Source organism: Lissotriton vulgaris, chromosome 1_1 (genome assembly GCF_964263255.1).
Source record: "Lissotriton vulgaris chromosome 1_1, aLisVul1.2, whole genome shotgun sequence".
In the NCBI taxonomy this organism is placed as follows: Eukaryota; Metazoa; Chordata; class Amphibia; order Caudata; family Salamandridae; genus Lissotriton; species Lissotriton vulgaris.
The window spans coordinates 39,327,763-39,343,825 of record NC_141685.1 but is presented as its reverse complement, the minus strand read 5'-3'; positions in this window follow the sequence as shown (position 1 = coordinate 39,343,825).

The window sequence follows — 16,063 nt, the reverse complement described above, 5'->3', positions numbered from 1 at the left end:
ATTTTTTTGTACCTTTCTGCCCTCTGTTCCACCCGTTTTCCCCTTGTTTTTGTGGCCTTCTGCCCTCTGTTTCACTCGTTTTCCCCTTGTTTTTTGTGCCCTTCTGCCCTGTTTCCCTTGTTTTCTGTGGCCTTCTGCTCTCTGTTTCACTCATTTTCCCCTTGTTTGTGCCCTTCTGCCCTCTGTTTCCCCTCGTTTTTTGTGGCCTTCTGCCCTCTGTTTCACTCGTTTTACCCTTGTTTTTTGTGCCCTTCTGCCCTCTGTTTCCCTTGTTTTTTGTGGCCTTCTGCTCTCTGTTTCACTTGTTTTTTTTGGCCTTCTGCTCTCTGTTTCACTCGTTTTCCCCTTGTTTTTCGTGCCCTTCTGCCCTCTGTTTCACTTGTTTTCCCCTTGTTTTTTGTGCTCTTCTGCCCCGTTTCCCTCGTTTTTTGTGCCTTTCTGCCCTCTGTTCCACCCGTTTTCCCATTGTTTTTGTGCCCTTCTGCCCTGTTTCACTTGTTTTCCCCTTGTTTTTGTGCCCTTCTGCCCTCTGTTTCCCTCGTTTTTTGTGCCTTTCTGCCCTCTGTTCCACCCGTTTCCCCCTCGTTTTTGTGCCCTTCTGCCCTCTGTTTCACTCGTTTTCCCCTTGTTTTTCATGCCCTTCTGCCCTGTTTCCCTTGTTTTCTGTGGCCTTCTGCTCTCTGTTTCACTCGTTTTCCCCTTGTTTTGTGCCCTTCTGCCCTCTGTTTCCCTCGTTTTTCATGCCCTTCTGCCTCTGTTTCCCTCGTTTTTTGTGACCTTCTGCCCTCTGTTTCACTCGTTTTCTCCTTGTTTTGTGCCCTTCTGCCCTGTTTCCCTCGTTTCTTGTTTGTGCCCTTCTGCATTCTGTTTCCCTCATTTTTCGTGCCCTTCTGCGCTCTGTTTCCCTCGTGTTTCGTGCCCTTCTGCCCTCTGTTTCCCTCGTTTTTTGTGCCTTTCTGCCCTCTGTTCCACCCGTTTTCCCCTTGTTTTTGTGGCCTTCTGCCCTCTGTTTCACTCGTTTTCCCCTTGTTTTTTGTGCCCTTCTGCCATGTTTCCCTTGTTTCCTGTGGCCTTCTGCTCTCTGTTTCACTCATTTTCCCCTTGTTTTGTGCCCTTCTGCCCTGTTTCCCTCGTTTTTCGTGCCCTTCTGCCCTCTGTTTCCCTCGTTTTTTGTGGCCTTCTGCCCTCTGTTTCACTTGTTTTCCCCTTGTTTTTCGTGCCCTTCTGCCCTCTGTTTCCCTTGTTTTTTGTGGCCTTCTGCTCTCTGTTTCACTGGTTTTTTTTGGCCTTCTGCTCTCTGTTTCACTTTGTTTCCCTTGTTTTTTGTGCCCTTCTGCCCTCTGTTTCACTCGTTTCCCCCTTGTTTTTTGAGCCCTTCTGCCCTCTGTTTCCCTTGTTTTTTGTGCCTTTCTGCCCTCTGTTCCACCCGTTTTCCCCATGTTTTTGTGCCCTTCTGCCCTGTTTCACTCGTTTTTTGTGGCCTTCTGCCCTCTGTTTCACTCGTTTTCCCCTTGTTTTTCGTGCCCTTCTGCCCTCTGTTTCCCTTGTTTTTTGTGGCCTTCTGCTCTCTGTTTCACTGGTTTTTTTTGGCCTTCTGCTCTCTGTTTCACTTTGTTTCCCCTTGTTTTTTGTGCCCTTCTGCCCTCTGTTTCACTCGTTTCCCCCTTGTTTTTTGAGCCCTTCTGCCCTCTGTTTCCCTTGTTTTTTGTGCCTTTCTGCCCTCTGTTCCACCCGTTTTCCCCATGTTTTTGTGCCCTTCTGCCCTGTTTCACTCGTTTTTTGTGGCCTTCTGCCCTCTGTTTCACTCGTTTTCCCCTTGTTTTTCGTGCCCTTCTGCCCTCTGTTTCCCTTGTTTTTTGTGCCCTTCTGCCCTCTGTTTCACTCGTTTTCCCCTTGTTTTTTGAGCCCTTCTGCCCTCTGTTTCCCTTGTTTTTTGTGCCTTTCTGCCCTCTGTTTCCCTCGTGTTTCGTGCCTTTCTGCCCTCTGTTCCACCCGTTTTCCCCTTGTTTTTGTGGCCTTCTGCCCTCTGTTTCACTCGTTTTCCCCTTGTTTTTTGTGCCCTTCTGCCCTGTTTCCCTTGTTTTCTGTGGGCTTCTGCTCTCTGTTTCACTCATTTTCCCATTGTTTTTTGTGCCCTTCTGCCCTCTGTTTCCCTCGTTTTTTGCGGCCTTCTGCTCTCTGTTTCACTTGTTTTTTTTGGCCTTCTGCTCTCTGTTTCACTCGTTTCCCCCTTGTTTTTTGTGCCCTTCTGCCCTCTGTTTCACTCGTTTTCCCCTTGTTTTTTGTGCCCTTCTGCCCTCTGTTTCCCTCATTTTTTGTTCTTTCTGCCCTCTGTTCCACCCGTTTTCCCCTTGTTTTTTGCCCTTCTGCCCTGTTTCACTCGTTTTCCCCTTGTTTTTTGTGCCGCGCTGCCCTCTTTTTCCCTAGTTTTTTGTGCTTTTCTGCCCTCTGTTCCACCCATTTTCCCCTTGTTTTTGTGCCCTTCTGCCCTCTGTTTCACTCGTTTTCCCCTTGTTTTTCGTGCTCTTCTGCCCTGTTTCCCTTGTTTTCTGAGGCCTTCTGCTCTCTGTTTCACTCGTTTTCCACTTGTTTTGTGCCCTTCTGCCCTCTGTTTCCCTCGTTTTTTGTGCCCTTCTGCCCCGTTTCCCCCGTTTTTCGTGCCCTTCTGCCCTCTTGTTTCCCTCGTTTTTGTGGCCTTCTGTCCTCTGTTGCACTCATTTTCCCTTGTTTTCCGTGCCCTTCTGCCTTCTGTTTCCCTCTTTTTATGTGGCCTTCTGCCCTGTTTCACTCCTTTTCCCCTTGTTTTTTGTGCCCTTCTGCCTCTGTTTCCCTCGTTTTTGTGGCCATCTGCCCTCTGTTTCACTCGTTTTCTCCTTGTTTTGTGCCCTTCTGCCCTCTGTTTCCCTCGTTTTTTGTTTGTGCCCTTCTGCACTGTTTCCCTCATTTTTCGTGCCCTTCTGCCCTCTCGTTCCCTCGTGTTTCGTGCCCTTCTGCCCTCTGTTTCCCTCGTTTTTTGTGCCTTTCTGCCCTCTGTTCCACCAGTTTTCCCCTTGTTTTTGTGGCCTTCTGCCCTCTGTTTCACTCGTTTTCCCCTTGTTTTTTGTGCCCTTCTGCCATGTTTCCCTTGTTTTATGTGGCCTTCTGCTCTCTGTTTCACTCATTTTCCCATTGTTTTGTGCCCTTCTGCCCTCTGTTTCCCTCGTTTTTCTTGCCCTTCTGCCCTCTGTTTCCCTCGTTTTTCGTGCCTTTCTGCCCTCTGTTTCCCTTGTTTTTTGTGGCCTTCTGCTCTCTGTTTGACTGTTTTTTTTGGCCTTCTGCTCTGTTTCACTCTTTTTCCCCTTGTTTTTCGTGCCCTTCTGCCCTCTGTTTCCCTCGTTTTTTGTGCCTTTCTGCCCTCTGTTCCACCCGTTTTCCCCTTGTTTTTGTGGCCTTCTGCCCTCTGTTTCACTCGTTTTCCCCTTGTTTTTTGTGCCCTTCTGCCATGTTTCCCTTGTTTTATGTGGCCTTCTGCTCTCTGTTTCACTCATTTTCCCATTGTTTTGTGCCCTTCTGCCCTCTGTTTCCCTCGTTTTTCTTGCCCTTCTGCCCTCTGTTTCCCTCGTTTTTCGTGCCTTTCTGCCCTCTGTTTCCCTTGTTTTTTGTGGCCTTCTGCTCTCTGTTTGACTGTTTTTTTTGGCCTTCTGCTCTGTTTCACTCTTTTTCCCTTGTTTTTTGTGCCCTTCTGCCCTCTGTTTCACTCGTTTTCCCCTTGTTTTTTGACCCCTTCTGCCCTCTGTTTCCCTTGTTTTTTGTGCCTTTCTGCCCTCTGTTCCACCCGTTTTCCCATGTTTTTTGTGCCCTTCTGCCCTGTTTCACTCGTTTTCCCCTTGTTTTTTGTGCCCTTCTGCCCTCTTGTTTCCCTCGTTTTTTGTGGCCTTCTGTCCTCTGTTGCACTCGTTTTCCCCTTGTTTTCCGTGCCCTTCTGCCTTCTGTTTCCCTCTTTTTATGTGGCCTTCTGCCCTGTTTCACTCCTTTTCCCCTTGTTTTTTGTGCCCTTCTGCCCTCTGTTTCCCTCGTTTTTGTGGCCATCTGCCCTCTGTTTCACTCGTTTTCTCCTTGTTTTGTGCCCTTCTGCCCTCTGTTTCCCTCGTTTTTTGTTTGTGCCCTTCTGCACTGTTTCCCTCATTTTTCGTGCCCTTCTGCCCTCTGGTTCCCTCGTGTTTCGTGCCCTTCTGCCCTCTGTTTCCCTCGTTTTTTGTGCCTTTCTGCCCTCTGTTCCACCCGTTTTCCCCTTGTTTTGTGGCCTTCTGCCCTCTGTTTCACTCGTTTTCCCCTTGTTTTTTGTGCCCTTCTGCCATGTTTCCCTTGTTTTATGTGGCCTTCTGCTCTCTGTTTCACTCATTTTCCCATTGTTTTGTGCCCTTCTGCCCTCTGTTTCCCTCGTTTTTCTTGCCCTTCTGCCCTCTGTTTCCCTCGTTTTTCGTGCCCTTCTGCCCTCTGTTTCCCTTGTTTTTTGTGGCCTTCTGCTCTCTGTTTGACTGTTTTTTTTGGCCTTCTGCTCTGTTTCACTCTTTTTCCCCTTGTTTTTTGTGCCCTTCTGCCCTCTGTTTCACTCGTTTTCCCCTTGTTTTTGACCCCTTCTGCCCTGTTTCCCTTGTTTTTTGTGCCTTTCTGCCCTCTGTTCCACCCGTTTTCCCCATGTTTTTGTGCCCTTCTGCCCTGTTTCACTCGTTTTCCCCTTGTTTTTTGTGCCCTTCTGCCCTCTGTTCCACCCGTTTTCCCCCTGTTCTTGTGCCCTTCTGCCCTCTGTTTCACTCGTTTTACCCTTGTTTTTCGTGCCCTTCTACCCTGTTTTCCTCTTTTTCTGTGGCCTTCTGCTCTCTGTTTCACTCGTTTTCCCCTTGTTTTGTGCCCTTCTGCCCTCTGTTTCCCTCGTTTTTCGTGCCCTTCTGCCTCTGTTTCCCTCGTTTTTTGTGCCCTTCTGCCCTCTGTTTCACTCATTTTCCCCCTTGTTTTTTGTGCCCTTCTGCCCGTGGTTTTCCTCGTTTTTTGTGCCCTTCTGCCCTGTTTCCCTCGTTTTTCTTGCCCTTCTGCCCTCTGTTTCACTCGTTTTTTGTGGCCTTCTGTCCTCTGTTGCACTCGTTTTCCCCTTGTTTTCCATGCCCTTCTGCCTTCTGTTTCCCTCTTTTTATGTGTCCTTCTGCCCTGTTTCACTCGTTTTTCGTGCCCTTCTGCCCTCTGTTTTCCTTGTTTTTTGTGGCCTTCTGCTCTCTGTTTCACTCGTTTTCCCCTTGTTTTTTGTGCCCTCTGCCCTCTGTTTCCCTTGTTTTTTGTGGCCATCTGCCCTGTTTCACTCGTTTTCCCCTTGTTTTTTGTGCATTTCTGCCCTCTTTTTCCCTTGTTTTTTGTGGCCTTCTGCTCTCTGTTTCACTCGTTTTCCCCTTGTTTTGTGCCCTTCTGCCCTCTGTTTCTCTCGTTTTTTGTTTGGGCCCTTCTGCACTCTGTTTCCCTCGTTTTTTCGTGCCCTTCTGCCCTGTGTTTCCCTCGTGTTTCGTGCCCTTCTGACCTGTTTCCCTCGTTTTTTTGTGCCTTTCTGCCCTCTGTTCCACCCGTTTTCCCCTTGTTTTTGTGGCCTTCTGCCCTCTGTTTCACTCGTTTTTCGTGCCCTTCTGCCCTCTGTTTCCCTTGTTTTTTTGTGGCCTTCTGCTCTCTGTTTGACTGTTTTTTTTGGCCTTCTGCTCTGTTTCACTCTTTTTCCCCTTGTTTTTTGTGCCCTTCTGCCCTCTGTTTTCACTCGTTTTCCCCTTGTTTTTTGACCCCTTCTGCCCTGTTTCCCTTGTTTTTTGTGCCTTTCTGCCCTCTGTTCCACCCGTTTTCCCCATGTTTTTGTGCCCTTCTGCCCTGTTTCACTCGTTTTCCCCTTGTTTTTTGTGCCCTTCTGCCTCTGTTCCACCCGTTTTCCCCTTGTTCTTGTGCCCTTCTGCCCTCTGTTTCACTCGTTTTACCCTTGTTTTCGTGCCCTTCTACCCTGTTTTCCTCTTTTTCTGTGGCCTTCTGCTCTCTGTTTCACTCGTTTTCCCCTTGTTTTGTGCCCTTCTGCCCTCTGTTTCCCTCGTTTTTCGTGCCCTTCTGCCTCTGTTTCCCTCGTTTTTTGTGCCCTTCTGCCCTCTGTTTCACTCATTTTCCCCTTGTTTTTTGTGCCCTTCTGCCCGTGGTTTTCCTCGTTTTTTGTGCCCTTCTGCCCTGTTTCCCTCGTTTTTCTTGCCCTTCTGCCCTCTGTTTCACTCGTTTTTTTGTGGCCTTCTGTCCTCTGTTGCACTCGTTTTCCCCTTGTTTTCCATGCCCTTCTGCCTTCTGTTTCCCTCTTTTATGTGTCCTTCTGCCCTGTTTCACTCGTTTTTCGTGCCCTTCTGCCCTCTGTTTTCCTTGTTTTTGTGGCCTTCTGCTCTCTGTTTCACTCGTTTTCCCCTTGTTTTTTGTGCCCTCTGCCCTCTGTTTCCCTTGTTTTTGTGGCCATCTGCCCTGTTTCACTCGTTTTCCCCTTGTTTTTTGTGCATTTCTGCCCTCTTTTTCCCTTGTTTTTTGTGGCCTTCTGCTCTCTGTTTCACTCGTTTTCCCTTGTTTTGTGCCCTTCTGCCCTCTGTTTCTCTCGTTTTTTGTTGGGCCCTTCTGCACTCTGTTTCCCTCGTTTTTCGTGCCCTTCTGCCCTGTGTTTCCCTCGTGTTTCGTGCCCTTCTGCCCTCTGTTTCCCTTGTTGTTTGTGGCCTTCTGCCCTCTGTTTCACCCGTTTTCCCCTTGTTTTTTGTGTCCTTCTGCGCTCTGTTTCCCTCGTTTGTCGTGCCCTTCTGCCCTCGTTTTCCACTTGTTTTTTGTGCCCTTCTGCCCTCTGTTTTCGTCATTTTTCGTGCCCTTCTGCCCTCTGTTTCATTCGTTTTCCACTTGTTTTTCGTGCCCTTCTGCCCTCTCTTTCCCTCGAGTTTCGTGCCCTTCTGCCCTCTGTTTCCCTCGTTTTTTGTGGCCTTCTGCCCTCTGTTTCACCCGTTTTCCCCTTCTTTTTTGTGCCATTCTGCCCTGTTTCCCTCATTTGTCGTGCCCTTCTGCCCTCTGTTTCCCTCGTTTTTGTGGCCTTCTGCCCTCTGTTTCACTCGTTTTCCCTTGTTTTTCGTGCTCTTCTGCCCTGTTTCCCTTGTTTTCTGAGGCCTTCTGCTCTCTGTTTCACTCGTTTTTCCACTTGTTTTGTGCCCTTCTGCCCTCTGTTTCACTCGTTTTTTGTGCCCTTCTGCCCCGTTTCCCCCGTTTTTCGTGCTCTTCTGCCCTCTTGTTTCCCTCGTTTTTTGTGGCCTTCTGTCCTCTGTTGCACTCGTTTTCCCCTTGTTTTCCGTGCCCTTCTGCCTTCTGTTTCCCTCTTTTTATGTGGCCTTCTGCCCTGTTTCACTCCTTTTCCCCTTGTTTTTGTGCCCGTCTGCCCTCTGTTTCCCTCGTTTTTGTGGCCTTCTGCCCTCTGTTTCCCTCGTTTTTTGTTTGTGCCCTTCTGCACTCTGTTTCCCTCATTTTTCGTGCCCTTCTGCCCTCTGGTTCCCTCGTGTTTCGTGCCCTTCTGCCCTCTGTTTCCCTCGTTTTTTGTGCCTTTCTGCCCTCTGTTCCACCCGTTTTCCCCTTGTTTTGTGGCCTTCTGCCCTCTGTTTCACTCGTTTTCCCCTTGTTTTTTGTGCCCTTCTGCCATGTTTCCCTTGTTTTATGTGGCCTTCTGCTCTCTGTTTCACTCATTTTCCCATTGTTTTGTGCCCTTCTGCCCTCTGTTTCCCTCGTTTTTCTTGCCCTTCTGCCCTCTGTTTCCCTCGTTTTTCGTGCCCTTCTGCCCTCTGTTTCCCTTGTTTTTTGTGGCCTTCTGCTCTCTGTTTGACTGTTTTTTTTGGCCTTCTGCTCTGTTTCACTCTTTTTCCCCTTGTTTTTTGTGCCCTTCTGCCCTCTGTTTCACTCGTTTTCCCCTTGCTTTTTGACCCCTTCTGCCCTCTGTTTCCCTTGTTTTTTGTGCCTTTCTGCCCTCTGTTCCACCCGTTTTCCCCATGTTTTTGTGCCCTTCTGGCCTGTTTCACTCGTTTTCCCCTTGTTGTTTGTGCCCTTCTGCCCTCTGTTCCACCCGTTTTCCCCTTGTTCTTGTGCCCTTCTGCCCTCTGTTTCACTCGTTTTCCCCTTGTTTTTCGTGCCCTTCTACCCTGTTTTCCTTGTTTTCTGTGGCCTTCTGCTCTCTGTTTCACTCGTTTTCCCCTTGTTTTGTGCCCTTCTGCCCTCTGTTTCCCTCGTTTTTCGTGCCCTTCTGCCTGTTTCCCTCGTTTTTTGTGCCCTTCTGCCCTCTGTTTCACTCGTTTTCCCCTTGTTTTTTGTGCCCTTCTGCCCGTGGTTTTCCTCGTTTTTTGTGCCCTTCTGCCCTGTTTCCCTCGTTTTTCTTGCCCTTCTGCCCTCTGTTTCACTCGTTTTTTGTGGCCTTCTGTCCTCTGTTGCACTCGTTTTCCCCTTGTTTTCCATGCCCTTCTGCCTTCTGTTTCCCTCTTTTTATGTGTCCTTCTGCCCTGTTTCACTCGTTTTTCGTGCCCTTCTGCCCTCTGTTTTCCTTGTTTTTTGTGGCCTTCTGCTCTCTGTTTCACTCGTTTTCCCCTTGTTTTTTGTGCCCTTCTGCCCTCTGTTTCCCTCGTTTTTTGCGGCCATCTGCCCTGTTTCACTCGTTTTCCCCTTGTTTTTTGTGCATTTCTGCCCTCTTTTTCCCTTGTTTTTTGTGGCCTTCTGCTCTCTGTTTCACTCGTTTTCCCCTTGTTTTGTGCCCTTCTGCCCTCTGTTTCTCTCGTTTTTTGTTTGGGCCCTTCTGCACTCTGTTTCCCTCGTTTTTCGTGCCCTTCTGCCCTGTGTTTCCCTCGTGTTTCGTGCCCTTCTGCCCTCTGTTTCCCTCGTTTTTTGTGCCTTTCTGCCCTCTGTTCCACCCGTTTTCCCCTTGTTTTTGTGGCCTTCTGCCCTCTGTTTCACTCGTTTTCCCCTTGTTTTTTGTGCCCTTCTGCCATGTTTCCCTTGTTTTATGTGGCCTTCTGCTCTCTGTTTCACTAATTTTCCCATTGTTTTGTGCCCTTCTGCCCTCTGTTTCCCTCGTTTTTCGTGCCCTTCTGCCCTCTGTTTCCCTCGTTTTTTGTGCCCTTCTGCCCTCTGTTTCCCTTGTTTTTTGTGGCCTTCTGCTCTCTGTTTGACTGTTTTTTTTGGCCTTCTGCTCTGTTTCACTCTTTTTCCCCTTGTTTTTTGTGCTCTTCTGCCCTCTGTTTCACTCGTTTTCCCCTTGTTTTTTGACCCCTTCTGCCCTCTGTTTCCCTTGTTTTTTGTGCCTTTCTGCCCTCTGTTCCACCCGTTTTCCCCATGTTTTTGTGCCCTTCTGCCCTGTTTCACTCGTTTTCCCCTTGTTTTTTGTGCCCTTCTGCCCTCTGTTCCACCCGTTTTCCCCTTGTTCTTGTGCCCTTCTGCCCTCTGTTTCACTCGTTTTCCCCTTGTTTTTCGTGCCCTTCTACCCTGTTTTCCTTGTTTTCTGTGGCCTTCTGCTCTCTGTTTCACTCGTTTTCCCCTTGTTTTGTGCCCTTCTGCCCTCTGTTTCCCTCGTTTTTCGTGCCCTTCTGCCTCTGTTTCCCTCGTTTTTTGTGCCCTTCTGCCCTCTGTTTCACTCGTTTTCCCCTTGTTTTTTGTGCCCTTCTGCCCGTGGTTTTCCTCGTTTTTTGTGCCCTTCTGCCCTGTTTCCCTCGTTTTTCTTGCCCTTCTGCCCTCTGTTTCACTCGTTTTTTGTGGCCTTCTGTCCTCTGTTGCACTCGTTTTCCCCTTGTTTTCCATGCCCTTCTGCCTTCTGTTTCCCTCTTTTTATGTGTCCTTCTGCCCTGTTTCACTCGTTTTCCACTTGTTTTTCGTGCCCTTCTGCCCTCTGTTTTCCTTGTTTTTTGTGGCCTTCTGCTCTCTGTTTCACTCGTTTTCCCCTTGTTTTTTGTGCCCTTCTGCCCTCTGTTTCCCTCGTTTTTTGTGGCCATCTGCCCTGTTTCACTCGTTTTCCCCTTGTTTTTTGTGCATTTCTGCCCTCTTTTTCCCTTGTTTTTTGTGGCCTTCTGCTCTCTGTTTCACTCGTTTTCCCCTTGTTTTGTGCCCTTCTGCCCTCTGTTTCTCTCGTTTTTTGATTGGGCCCTTCTGCACTCTGTTTCCCTCGTTTTTCGTGCCCTTCTGCCCTGTGTTTCCCTCGTGTTTCGTGCCCTTCTGCCCTCTGTTTCCCTCGTTTTCCACTTGTTTTTCGTGCCCTTCTGCCCTCTGTTTCCCTCGAGTTTCGTGCCCTTCTGCCCTCTGTTTCCCTCGTTTTTTGTGGCCTTCTGCCCTCTGTTTCACCCGTTTTCCCCTTCTTTTTTGTGCCATTCTGCCCTGTTTCCCTCATTTGTCGTGCCCTTCTGCCCTCATTTTCCACTTGTTTTCGTGCCCTTCTGCCCTCTGTTTCCCTCATTTTTTGTGCCTTTCTGCCCTCTGTTCCACCCGTTTTCCCCTTGTTTTTGTGGCCTTCTGCCCTCTGTTTCACTCGTTTTCCCCTTGTTTTTTGTGCCCTTCTGCCCTGTTTCCCTTGTTTTCTGTGGCCTTCTGCTCTCTGTTTCACTCATTTTCCCCTTGTTTTGTGCCCTTCTGCCCTCTGTTTCCCCTCGTTTTTGTGGCCTTCTGCCCTCTGTTTCACTCGTTTTACCCTTGTTTTTTGTGCCCTTCTGCCCTCTGTTTCCCTTGTTTTTTGTGGCCTTCTGCTCTCTGTTTCACTTGTTTTTTTTGGCCTTCTGCTCTCTGTTTCACTCGTTTTCCCCTTGTTTTTCGTGCCCTTCTGCCCTCTGTTTCACTTGTTTTCCCCTTGTTTTTTGTGCCCTTCTGCCCTCTGTTTCCCTCGTTTTTTGTGCCTTTCTGCCCTCTGTTCCACCCGTTTTCCCCATGTTTTTGTGCCCTTCTGCCCTGTTTCACTTGTTTTCCCCTTGTTTTTGTGCCCTTCTGCCCTCTGTTTTCCTCGTTTTTTGTGCCTTTCTGCCCTCTGTTTCACTCGTTTTCCTTGTTTTTCATGCCCTTCTGCCCTGTTTCCCTTGTTTTCTGTGGCCTTCTGCTCTCTGTTTCACTCATTTTCCCCTTGTTTTGTGCCCTTCTGCCCTCTGTTTCACGCGTTTTTCATGCCCTTCTGCCTCTGTTTCCCTCGTTTTTTGTGGCCTTCTGCCCTCTGTTTCACTCGTTTTCCCCTTGTTTTTTGTGCCCTTCTGCCTGAGGTTTCCCTCGTTTTTTGTGCCCTTCTGCCCTGTTTCCCTCGTTTTTTGTGCCCTTCTGCCCCGTTTCCCTCGTTTTTCGTGCCCTTCTGCCCTCTGTTATAATGCATGCTTGTTGTGTTGTCCATTCGGATCAACATTGAAGCTCCTTGAATGAAGGTGCGAAAGGACTTAAGAGCCAGGAATATCACCAGTAACTCCAAAAGGTTTATGTGCCAAGTTGGTGGGTGTCCCATTTCCCCGTGACTGTGAGGGCTTGAAGATGCGCTACCCACCATTCGAGAGAGGCATCTGTCGTGAGGATGAAACTTGGAGCATCCACTACAAACAAACGGCCTGCTGAGATGGTAGGTATGCAAGTCCACCATAGCAATGCTCTTTGTATCTGGGACGAGATGTTGATGACATTGTCGAAGGACGCGGAGACTTGTTGCCACTCATTGTCGAATTCCTCCTTTAAGGGTCTCATTTTGAGGCAACAGTTGCGAATTAGGGGAATAGGGGAAGACAGCATCTACAGAAGCGATTTGAACTGTTGAACAGAAACTTACTATTTTGTGCGCAGGAGAGTTGCCAGTTTGGAAATCCGCTGTTGCCTTCCGTTTGAGACAAAAGCCCTTGTTTGCTGAGTGTCTATGATGGCCCCCAGATGGGCAGGAGGAGGAACTCTGGGGGGAGAATTTGAAGGAATTTCACAAATTCCAGAGTGTGGCCTCTGGACACTATGTCCAAAACCCATCTGTTAGAAGGGGCGATCCTAGAGGGCCAGGTTAGTCCCTCCCGACCACTCCGAGAACCACCTCTCCCACAAATAATGCTGAGTCTTAACGTGAGGTCCTCGCCGGGGAGGACTTAGAGTCTAGGATCGTACACACTGAGTTCACACCCCACTTATCAACGGACACCACACAGTTGCTTTCAATAAGTAAGTTCTTTATCAACAGTAGAGATTTATGCAAAATGCGATTGAGGGATCGTAAAGTCTCAGTGATGAGGAAGAGGGAAGCGGTACAGTCTCGATCTTTAGGCCAGCACGAAGCGTACCCTGCGCACAGCTCTCAATCCTGGAGCCGGGGGATACGGAAGATGGCGACCGTACTGGCTGTTCTACTCACTTCTTCTCGAACCCGGTCGTGGTGGTAGCGTCAATGGTCCAGCCGGCGGACCAGAGTACTCCTTGAGCCGCGACGAGGTCAGCAGGGCTCAGGTTGTTCAACGAATGTCCTTTAGAGTTCAAGGATGAGCCGCGACGAGGTCAGCAGGGCTCCGAGGTTCCAGTTCCTTCTTCACGAGGATGAGCCGTGACAGCGTCAGCAGGGCTCGATAAGGTCCAGGTTTCCAGTCTTCTCCCCAAGGGTTGAGCCGCGATCAGATCAGCAGGGCTCTCTTGTCCAGGATACAACTGACTACTAGTTCTTGGACGAGCCTTGATATAGCGCAGTGCCCCTTTGATGTCCGGACCCTCGCAGGCGGGGATCCCTTGCCTCAGGGCTGGTCATTGGAGGGTTCCGTCGGCTGGCTCTTTGATCCTTTAGAAGATGTGCCCGGGGATTCCCAGACGCCCATCAGGGTCTGGAGCCAGTTCTCGGGGAGGCCAAAGGTGTGATCAAAACCAGCCCACAGGGGAAGGCCAGAGGTGTGAGAGAAACCAGTCTCCCAGGGGAGGCCGGAGGTGCAATCGAAACTCCTTGTCTTATCTCACTCAGGAAGTCCTCTATCCCCAGCCGGGCATGGCGCGTCTGAAGCCTAAGTTTCGCAGGGCCTTATAATCAGGTAGCAATAAATACTGGGAACTGCTGTTATATTTCCTCTGACGTCAAGACTGGTTAAAAGCTACTTCTTTTCAGCAAGAAGTACAAACAAAGATTATTGACATGCCTTACGACGGCGAATGACTTTTTGGCCAGCACATTGATGACGCCCGCCAGGCAATAAAGAAAGACACTGACCCAGCAAGTGCTCTCGGCACTCTACAGTTTAAAAAGCCGCCCTTTGGTACCCCGAGGGGTCGTGTCTCCTCTTTTTTTTGGGGAGGTTACAACCAATACCGGCAAGACCAACCCTTTCAAGGCCAACCGCGCTACTCCTCCTCCTTGGACCAGCAGTCATTTCGACAACCGCAGGCTGTTTCTTACAAGCAGTACAGAGGGAAATCCTCCTTCACAGGTAGAGATTGCTCAAAAAAGCAGTGATCACTGCCAACCGCTCTTCCCATCCATCCGACCAAATTTGGACGGCGGATATCCCATTTCTTCTCCAATTAATCCACAATAACTACAGATCGATGGTGTTGGACCTGGCCTTGTGGCGTGGTTCCCCCCGTTCCTCAGCACCCCGATAGCATAGCCCCGCACCCAGAAACCCCTGGTCGTCCCGTCCCCTGTCCGCCCCGCTCCCTACTCGACCCTACCACCAGGCGACCATCCCCGCATTTCGCCATCCCTCTCCCCGGTACCGGGCGCCCAGAACCTGCATCAACCTACAGGGCCCCCGGTCGCCATTACCCCTCCCGAGGTCCCTGACTCCCTAGACCTTCCGTTGGATCCCCACCGAAACCAGGAAAACAGTCACACAGGCCCTCGTCACCAGCTGTCTGGACTACGGAAACACCCTCTACGCGGGAACCACAGCCAAGATCCTGAAGAGACTGCAGCGCATCCAGAATGCCTCAGCACGACTCATCCTGAACATCTCCCGCCGCAGCCACATCTCTACCCACCTGAAAGACCTGCACTGGCTCCCAGTCAACAAGAGGATCACGTTCCGACTCCTCACCGACGAACACAAGGCTCTCCATGAAACAGGCCCGAAATTCCTAAACAGCCGCCTCACCTTCTACACACCCACCCGCCAGCTCCGTCAGCCTCGCCCTCGCATCCGTCCCTCGAGTTCGGAAGTCCACCATCGGAGGAAGATCCTTCTCCTACCTGGCGGCCAAGACATGGAACTCCCTCCCCACTCACCTACGGAAGACCCTGGACCATCTCTCCTTCAGGAAACAACTCAAGACCTGGCTGTTCGAGCAGTAGTGCCACCCCCCCCCCCCACCCCCCCCCCCCCTCAGCGCCTTGAGACCCTCTCGGGTGATTCCATTGGAAAGAAGTTTTCCACCATGGCGGCAACTACTTTCCGGGCGGCCAAGGGACGGATGCGAGGGCGAGGCTGGCGGAACGGAGCTGGCGGGTGGGTGTGTAGAAGGTGAGGCAGCTGTTGAGGTATTTCGGGCCTGTGTCGTGGAGAGCCTTGTGTGCGTGGGTGAGGAGTCGGAACGTGATCCTCTTGTTGACTGGGAGCCAGTGCAGGTCTCTCAGGTGGGAAGAGATGTGGCTGCGGCGGGGGATGTTCAGGATGAGTCGTGCTGAGGCATTCTGGATGCGCTGCAGTCTCTTCAGGATCTTGGCTGTGGTTCCCGCGTAGAGGGTGTTTCCGTAGTCCAGACGGCTGGTGACAAGGGCCTGTGTGACTGTTTTCCTGGTTTCGGTGGGGATCCAACGGAAGATCTTTAGAAGCATGCGTAGGGTATTGAAGAAGGTAGACGAGACAGTGTTAACTTCCGAGAGTGTCCGAAGTAGAAAAACAATGTATAACATAATGCTTGTCCAAGAGAAATGACATGATGTCCTGATTTAGACATTCCAAGATAGTGGAATAACATTCTCGCGAATGATGGCGATAATCTGTGTCCGTTTTTATTTAACTGTGCACCGTATAAACAAGACACATCTAATTAACAACATTAGGTGTTACACAACTGATATTTTGGGCACTCAGGTGACAATACTCTTTTTATTTTCTGTCCCGTGTGATATTTAAATATTTAGATTCACAAACTGAGTGAGGTAATAACAGCTCACAAATACGGTTTCGATTATACAATTTTTTGGCAAGATATTGAAAATATATCAATATATATGATGAACTGGTGTGTTTAAGATGGCCAACACTTTTTGAGCAACATGTATTGCTCAGAGTTGATTACACTTCCGGGTCACATGGTTCAATCCCAGTGGTGCAGCACATATAGGCTATCGCTGACGTGACGCACTGAGAGTTCGACAGACTGCGCTGGATTGAATCTGTGAAATAAGTGAGGCTAGCACGAATGGTACTAAACTCAAGCGCGTCTCTCTAATGATAACCTGAATGCTAGACTTTACGTGTCTGCGATTCATTTAGGTAGCAAATGTAGTGAAGACAGGTTTCACTTTGGTCAATTTGCACTAATATTGCCTTTTTCTTACACTGAATATGACACAACCTATATTACCAAGGCCGGTAAACAAAACCTGGGTCAGACTTTGCCCAGTACGGCTAAACACAACTGTAAAAACTTGTTTTGCTGAGCCATCGAATGAGAACATCTCAATACCTCTATTAGTATTAACCCTGGATATACATAGAGAGATATGTGTGTGAGGCAACCATAATATGATGTAGAAATATAACAGCAGTTCCCAGTATTTATTGATACCTGATTATAAGTTGCCCATCTAGATTAAATCGTAATCAGGCTTGAGGTAGTGCAGCGTGTAGATAGAAACTACTAAATACAAATGACATATGTAAATTATGTCTAGATCTGAAGCATAAAAACTGCCCAAAGCCAAAGACTGGAGGACATTTGATCTTCGAACTATAGTAACTCCAAATCTAGTCCTGTGGATAAGTATAAGCAGGTAATAGCTCCATTAAATAATTAAGCAAGATAGTCCACTTATTATATATATTGGCTTCTGTTTTTAGACTGATAACAGGATCTCCAAAGAAACTTGTTTAAATGTTGGTGGATATAT